Here is an 8,803-nt window from a genome sequence, read left to right on the forward strand (position 1 = left end):
TTTGAAAACCAGCTTGAACATCTGGAAGTTCACGGTTCACGTATTGCTGAAGCCTGGCTTGGAGAATTTTGAGCATTACTTTACTAGCGTGTGAGATGAGTGCAATTGTGCGGTAGTTTGAGCATTCTTTGGCATTGCCTTTCTTTGGGATTGGAATGAAAACTGACCTTTTCCAGTCCTGTGGCCACTGTTGAGTTTTCCAAATTTGCTGGCATATTGAGTGCAGCACTTTCACAGCATTCACTGTCCTGTTTGCCCAGAAATCTATTTCACATGCCTCCTCTGCCTCCTACCCCAGGCGAAACCATCAGAATAACTTCCACATGTTCCCCCACCACACCTAACACACTGTATACCCTGCCTCACTGGCAATTAGATATGGTGAATTGTCCATGCTCCTAGCGAGCACCACCTAGCCCATATTTCCATGGCTCTCACCTGTGGAAGAAGTGGAAGTGAAAGTTGCTCAGTCATGTCCGATTCTTTGCGACCCCATAGACTATACAGTCCATGGACTTCTCCAGGCCAGAATGCTGGAGTGGGTAGCTGTTCCCTTTTCCAGCGGATCTTCCCAACCAGGGACCGAACCCAGGTCTCCTGCATTGCAGGTGGATTCTTTACCAGCTGAGCCACCAGGGAAGCCCAACTTCTTAGCAAGGAACAGCTCACCCACGTTTCCATGGTTCTCATCTGCTCTCACTTAATCAAGGTCATGGCTTCTGCAGTTGCTCCTCCTTGCCTCTGCATCACCAGTTTTCCTCTCTGCTCGATCAGCAGTATTATTTTATTCTTTTGAAACACTTCTTTCTCTTGGCTTGAGACATCACTCCCTCTTGGATCTTTTTCTACTTGGACAACTTCTCTTACTCAGTCCCTTTTGCTGATTTTTCCTCATCTTCAAAAACTTTAAATGTTAGAGTATCAAGACCTCTTCTGTTCTCTATACACACTTGTAGATGATCTGAGGTCTATAAATTCCATCTACACATTATGACCCACAATCTCAATTTCTCCCAAAACTCCTGTCTCATATACAGCATTTCCACTCAGATGATTAAAGGCATCCAGAACTGAACTTTTGATTTCCAACCCCAAAACTTACTCCTCTCCAAATTTTTCCCATTCCAATAAATGGCAACACCATCCTTCTTGTTCAGGCCAAAAGCTTTACAGTAATCATTAACTCTTTCCACTCTATCAGCAAATCTTGTTGGCGCTATCTTAAGAATAAGTATAGAATCTGAACACTGCTCAGTGCCCCTGTTAACATACTAACTGAAATCACCAGAGAGACAATTAGTCTCCCAGCTGGTACCCCTGCTTCTGTTCCTGCCCCTCTTCAGTCTGCTGAAGAAGATCAGAGTGATCGTCTTAAAAATACAAGTCAGCTCTTCCTATTTCCCTTTTCTTTCCTTCTTTATCTTGCCATCCCTAGAAATTGAGTCTTAAGGTCATTAGGAAAAGCAAAGCAAGGTAAGCGCCCTCCAGTTGGGGGAGCTGCGGGGGCTCAGAATAATGTCATAACCTGAGTGGATTAAGTAGTGTCCACATAGGAGGGCTTCCTGCAGTGGGAAGTCAGAGCTTTGCTGCAGGGAGGACTGAAGTCAGGAGGGCCTCCTTAGACAGGGGTTGACCAGGACAAGGAATCACAGGCCAAGCAGAGTAAAGAGAAGGTCAGTGTGAGACAGCAGTGTGACCTCAAACAGGGTAAGAAGGACATCCATGCAAGAGGGTGGTCTGATGTGGAGTGTCCAACAGAGAGGTGGTCCTATGCAAGAGAAGGAAGGAGTCCACATGGGTGTGGAGGGAATGGCCAGGGATAAGACATTAGGTTCGAGAGCCCAAGCAGGAAGAGGAAGACCTTCACAAGACAACGTGGCCAGGGAGATCAGAGCCCCTGAGGCAAGAGGGATATCCATTCTACTTCTACTACCACCTAGACGCCAGGGTGTGCCCATGCAGGTGAGTGACCAAGGGCAGAGGTCAAGACCTAAGCAAGGTGGGGAGGAGGTCCACACCCAGGGGCAGCACAGCAGGGGGAAACAAGAATTGAACATAAGAGGGTTCATGCAGGCAGACAGCTAGTTGTGGCTGTTAAAGCCCAAACAGGGCAAGGAGAGCATCCACATAAGAGGAGCAGGCACACACGACCTCTTAGAGCACGAATATGGTAACAACAGCCTCCCCCGGAAGGTGCACCAGCAACATTAAGGATCTGGATACCTACTGGGGGATTGGTCAGATCAGTAAATACATTTAGGGTAAAGCAAGCAAATTTCTCACTGTTGAGTTACAAATATGGAAAGAGAGAAAAAACAGAATTCCACTAGAATGTGGATGGAATACTGGTGTGACCTCATAGTTTTCAATATATAGAGAAAGGGAAATAAATATCAATATGTATATGATTGTGTATATGTAAATGGCTGGATTTTTTTTTTAATGGCTGGGTTTTTAAAAATTAAATCAAGCTACAAACTAAAAAAACTAAGATCATGGCATCTGGTCCCATCAGTTCAGTTGAGTTGAGTTCAGTTCAGTCACTCAATTGTGTCAAACTCTTTGTGACCCCATGGACTGCAGCATGCCAGGCCTCCCTGTCCATCACCAACTCCCGGACCTTACTCAAACTAATGTCCATTGAGGTGATGATGCCATCCAACCATCTCATCCAGTGTCTTCCCCTTCTCTTCTTGCCTTCAATCTTTCCCAACATCAGGGTCATTTCAAATGATTCAGTTCTTTGCATCAGGTGGCCAAAGTATTGGAGTTTCAGCTTCAACATCAGTCCTTCCAATGAACACCAAGGACTGATCTCCTTTAGGATGGACTGGTTGGATCTCCTTGCTGTCCAAGGGACTCTCAAGAGTCTTCTCCAACACCACAGTTCAAAAGCCTCAATTCTTCGGTGCTCAGCTTTCTTTATAGTCCAACTCTCACATCTATACATGACTACTGGAAAAAACATAGCCTTGATTAGATGGACTATTATTGTCAAAAGAATGTCTCTGCTTTTTAATATGCCATCGAAGTTGGTCATAACTTTCCTTCTAAGGAGTAAGTGTCTTTTAATTTCATGGCCACAGTCACCATCTGCAGTGATTTTGAAGCCAAAAAAAAATAAAGTCAGCCATGGTTTCCCCATCTATTTGCCATAAAATGATGGGGCCAGGTGCCGTGATCTTAGTTTTCTGAATGTTGAGCTTTAAGCCAACTTTTTCACTCTCTTCTTTCACTTCCATCAAGAGGCTCTTTAGTTCTTCTTCACTTTCTGCCATAAGCGTGGTGTCATCTGCATATCTGAGGTTATTGATATTTCTCCCAGCAGTCTTGATTCAAGCTTGTGCTTCATCCAGCCCAGTGTTTCTAGTGATGCATTCTGCATATAAGTTAAATAAGCAGGGTGACAATATACAGCCTTGACATACTCCTTTTCCTATTTGGAACCAGTCTGTTCCATGTCCAGTTCTAACTGTTGCTCTCTGATCTGCATACAGATTTCTCAAGAGGCAGATCAGGTGGTCTGGTATTCCCATCTCTTTTAGAATTTTCCACAGTTTATTGTGATCCACACAGTCAAAGGCTTTGGCATAGTCAACAAAGAAGAAATAGATGTTTCTCTGGAACTCTCTTGCTTTTTGATGATCCAGCGGTTGTTGGCAACTTGATCTCTGGCTACTCTGCCTTTTCTAAAACCAGCCTGAACATCTGGAAGTTCACAATTCATGTACTGTTGAAGCCTGATTTGGAGAATTTTGAGCATTATTTGGCTAGCGTGTGAGATGAGTGCAATTCTGCGGTAGTTTGAGCATTCTTTGGTATTGCCTTTCTTTGGGATTGGAATGAAAACTGACCTTTTCCAGTCCTGTGGCCACTGCTGAGTTTTCCAAATTTCCTGGCACATTGAGTGCAGCACTTTCACAGCATCATCTTTCAGGATTTGAAATAGCTCAACTGGAATTCCATCACCTCCATTAGTTTTGTTTGTAGTGATGCTTCCTAAGGCCCACTTGACTCACATTCCAGGATGTCTGGCTCTAGGTGAGTGACCACATCATCGTGGTTATCTGGGTCATGAAGATCTTTTTTGTACAGTTCTTATGTGTATTTTTGCCACCTCTTCTTAATATCTTCTGCTTCTGTAAGTCCATACCATTTCTGTCCTTTATTGAGACCATCTTTGCCTGAAATGTTCCCTTGGTATCTCTACTTTTCTTGAAGAGATCTCTAGTCTTTCCCATTCTATTGTTTTCCTCTGTTTCTTTGCATTGATCACAGGGGAAGGTTTTCTTATCTCTCCTTGCTATTCTTTGGAACTCTTCATTCAAAGGCATATATCTTTCCTTTTCTCCTTTCCTTTTCACTTCTATTCTATTCACAGCTATTTGTAAGGCCTCCTCAGACAACCATTTTGCCTTTTTGCATTTCTTTTTTTGGGGATAGTCTTGATCCCTGTCTCCTGTACAATGTCACGAACCTCCGTCCATAGTTAGTTCATCAAGCATGCTGTCTATCAGATCTAGTCCCTTAAATCTATTTCTCACTTCCACTGTATAATCGTAAGGGATTTGATTTAGGTCATTGAATGGTCTAGTGGTTTTCCCTACTTTCTTATTTAAGTCTGAATTTGGCAATAAGGAGTTCATGATCTGGGCCACAGTCAGCTCCCGGTCTTGTTTTTGCTGACTGTATAGAGCTTCTCCATCTTTGACTGCAAAGAATATAATCAGTCTAACTTCAGTGTTGACTGTCTGGTGAGGTCCATGTGTAAAGTCTTCTCTTTTGTTGTTGAAGAGGGTGTTTGCTATGACCAGTGCATTTTCTTGGCAAAACTCTATTAGTCTTTGACCTGCTTCATTCCATATTCCAAGGCAAAATTTGCCTGTTACTCCAAGTGTTTCTTGACTTCCTACTTTTGCATCCCAGTCCCCTATAATGAAAAGGACATCTTTTTTGGGTGTTAGTTCTAAAAGGTCTCATAGGTAGGTCTTCATAGAATCTTTCAACTTCAGCTTCTTCAGCATTACTGGTCAGGGCATAGACTTGGATTACCATGATATTGAATGGTTTGCCTTGGAAATGAACAGACATCATTCTGTCATTTTTTATTGCCTCCAAGTACTGCATTTTGGACTCTTGTTGACTATGATGGCTACTCCACGTCTTCTAAGAGATTCTTGTCCACAGTAGTAGATATAATGGTCATCTGAGTTAAATTCACCCATTCCAATCCATTTTAGTTTGCTGATTCCTAAAATGTCAGTGTTCACTCTTGCCATCTCCAGTTTAACCACTTGCAATTTGCCTTGATTCATGGACCTAACATTCCAGGTTCCTATGCATTATTGCTCTTCACAGCATCAGACCTGCTTCCAGCACCAGTCACTTCCACACCTGAGTGTTGTTTTTGCTTTGGCTCCATCTCTTCATTCTTTCTGGCTTTATTTCTCCATTCTTTCTGGATCTCCAGTAGCACATTGGGCAGCTACAGACTGGGAAGTTCATTTTTCAGTGACTTACCTTTTTGCCTTTTCATACTGTTCATGGGGTTCTCAAGGCAAGAATACTAAAGTGGTTTGCCATTCCCTTCTCCAGTAGACCACATTTTGTCAGAACTCTCCACCATGACCCGTCTGTCTTGGGTGGCCTTACACGGCATGGCCTATAGTTTCATTGAGTTAGACAAGGCTATGGTCCATGTGATTAGATTGATTAGTTTTCTGTGATTGTGGTTTTCAGTCTGTCTTTCCTCTGAAGGAGAAAGATAAAAGGCTTATGGAAGTTTCCTGACTGGAGAATGACTGAGGGGGAAACTGGGTCTTGTTCTGATGAGCAGGGTGTGCCCAGTAAATCTTTAATCCAAATTTCTGTTGATGGGTGGAACTGTGTTCCCTCCCTGCTATTTACCTGGGGTGGAGCTAATGAAGATAATAGCAACCTCCCTCCAAAGATCCCATGCATGTACTGCTACACTCAGTGCCCCCAACCCTGCAGCAGGCCACCACCAACCCACGCCTCCACCGGAAACTCCTGGACACTCACTGGCAAGTCTGGGTCAGTCTCTTGGGGAGGTCACTGCTCCTTTCTCCTGGGTCCTTGTGCACAAGTCTCTGTTTGTGCCCTCTAAGAGTCTATTTTCCAGTCCTGTGTAAGTTCTGGCAGCTCTATGTGTGGTTAATGGTGACCTCCTCCAAGAGGGCTTATGCCATACCCAGGGCTGCTGCACCCAGAGCCCCTGCCCCTGTAGCAGTTCTCTGCTAACCCGTACCTCCACAGGAGACACTCAAACACAAGCACAGTTCTGTCTCAGTCTCTGTGGGGTCCCTGGGTCCTGGTGCGCACAAGGTTTGCTTGAGCCCTCTTAGGGAAATTTGATTCTAAACGCGAATTCGCCCCTCCTACCATCTTGGAGACCAGTCCTAGGCGTTCATTGGAAAGACTGATGCTGAGGCTGAAACTCCAATACTTTGGCCACCTCATGCGAAGAGTTGACTCATTAGAAAAGACCCTGATGCTGGGAGGGATTGGGGGCAGGAGAAGGGGACGACAGAGGATGAGATGGCTCGACACACATGAGTTTGGGTGAACTCCAGGAGTTGGTGATGGACAGGGAGGCCTGGTGTGCTGCTATTCATGGGGTCGCAAAGAGTCAGACACCACTGAGTGACAGAACTGAACTCAACTAAACCATCTTGTTTGGGCTTCTCCTTTGCCCTTGGATGCGGGGTATCTCCTCACAGCCGCTCCAGCGTATACTGTCTTATGTGCTGAGGTTTCTCTGACCTTGGACTTGGGGTATCTCCTTATGGTCAGTCCAGCAAAGCACAGCCTCCGCTCCTGACCTTGGACGTGGGGTATTTCCTCTCTGCTGCCTGCCGCTGCAGCACCACGCAGCAGCTGAGCGTCGCTCCCATCTCTGGTCCCATCACTTCATAGCAAATAGATGGGGAGACAGTACAAACAGTGACAGACTTTATTTTGGGGGGCTCCAAAATCACTGCAAATGGTGACTGCAACCATGAAATTAAAAGACACTTGCTCCTTGGAAGAAAAGTTATGACCAACCTAGGCAGCATATTAAAAAGCAGAGGCATTATCTTTCCAACAAAGGTCCATCTAGTCAAAGCTATAGTTTTTTCAGTAGTCATGTATGGATGTGAGAGTTGGACTATAAAGAAAGCTGACCACCAAAGAATTGATGGTTTTGAACTGTGGTGTTGGAGAAGAATCTTGAGGGTCTCTTGGACTGCAAGGAGATCCAACCAGTCCATCCTAAAGGAAATCAGTCCTGACTATTCATTGGAAGGGCTGATGCTGAAGCTGAAACTCCAATACTGTGGCCATCTGATGCAAAGAACTGACTCCTTGGAAAAGACCCCAATGCTGGGAAAGATTGAAGGCAGGAGGAGAAGGGGACGGCAGAGGATGAGATGGTTGGATGGCATCACTGACTCAATGGATGTGAGTTTGAGTAAGGTCCAGGAGTTGGTGATGGACAGGGAGGCCTGTTGTGCTGCAGTCCATGGGGTCACAAAGAGTTAGACATGACTGAGCGACTGAACTGAACTGAGCTAACTGTTTACAAGTAACATATTGAAAACTGAAAGGCATAGAAAAGTTGAAAGTAAAATGGTGAAAAAAAATACACCATACAAAAACTAAAGAGGAAATCAAAAGCCAAATTTCAAAGAACTTTACATGACATGCTAAGGACTCTGGATTTAACCACTGTGATGGGTTGGTAATAAGAGGTACAGTCTAGTTCTTAAGCAAGCAGTTGATGGGTGAGAAGTACAGTCAGGGTGACTGCTGGGTAACAAAGAGTACTCAAATTGAGAAAATAATTGAAATTTGTAATGAAAAGAATACAGCCCATTCAGCTCTGAGGTGGCTAGAGTTTTTTTTTTTTTCTGTTCAAGTGAAGCCCATTGATATCTCACACTATCTGGCTAACAGAAGCTGGCACTGTGTTAATTCACTTGGTGACAATTCACTAAGTCCAGTATCTTTTTGTTTGTCCAGAACACTCTCCCAACAGTATTCCAGAGTTTATCAGACTCAGTGAAATTTATTCTGACAAAGTGTACTAAATCTTGCTTTATAAAACCAACATGCTGATTCATTAATATTTAATGAAGGGAAAGAAAAAAAAACTTATGGGTCAGGCTGACTGGCCTATTCTCTTCCTGTACCAGAAGCTGTACCAGAAGATGACCTCATGAACATGATATTTATATGGTTTTTCTCTGCTCCCTTTCCTCACTCCAGATCCGTTTTCTGCCCTTCTGTCCTTGGCACTATATCCAGAGAGGCTAGCCTCTATCGCCTGGTACACATACCCCTACTCTCCTAGCCAGAGGCTTCTATTTGGATTCTGCTATTAAAGCACCTTAAAACTCAACATTCAAAAAACTAAGATCATGGCATCCAGTCCCACCACTTCATGGCAAATAGATGGGGAAACAATGGAAACAGTGATAGACTTTATTTTCTTGGACTCCAAAATCACTGCAGATGGTGACTGCAGCCATGAAATTAAAAGACACTTGCTCCTTGGAAGAAAAGCTATGAGCAACCTAGGCAGCATATTAAAAATCAGAGATATTACTTTGCCAACAAAGGTCCATCTAGTCAAAGCTATGGTTTTTCCAGTAGTCATGTATGGATGTGAGAGTTGGATGATAAAGAAAGCTGAGCACTGAAGAACTGATGCTTTTGAACTGTGGTGTTGGAGAAGACTCTTGAGAGTCCCTTGGACTGCAAGATCAAACCAGTCCATCCTAAAGGAAATCCGACCTGAATA

This window comes from Bison bison, unplaced genomic scaffold (assembly GCF_000754665.1).
Source record: "Bison bison bison isolate TAMUID 2011002044 unplaced genomic scaffold, Bison_UMD1.0 scf7180017862275, whole genome shotgun sequence".
NCBI lineage: Eukaryota > Metazoa > Chordata > Mammalia > Artiodactyla > Bovidae > Bison > Bison bison.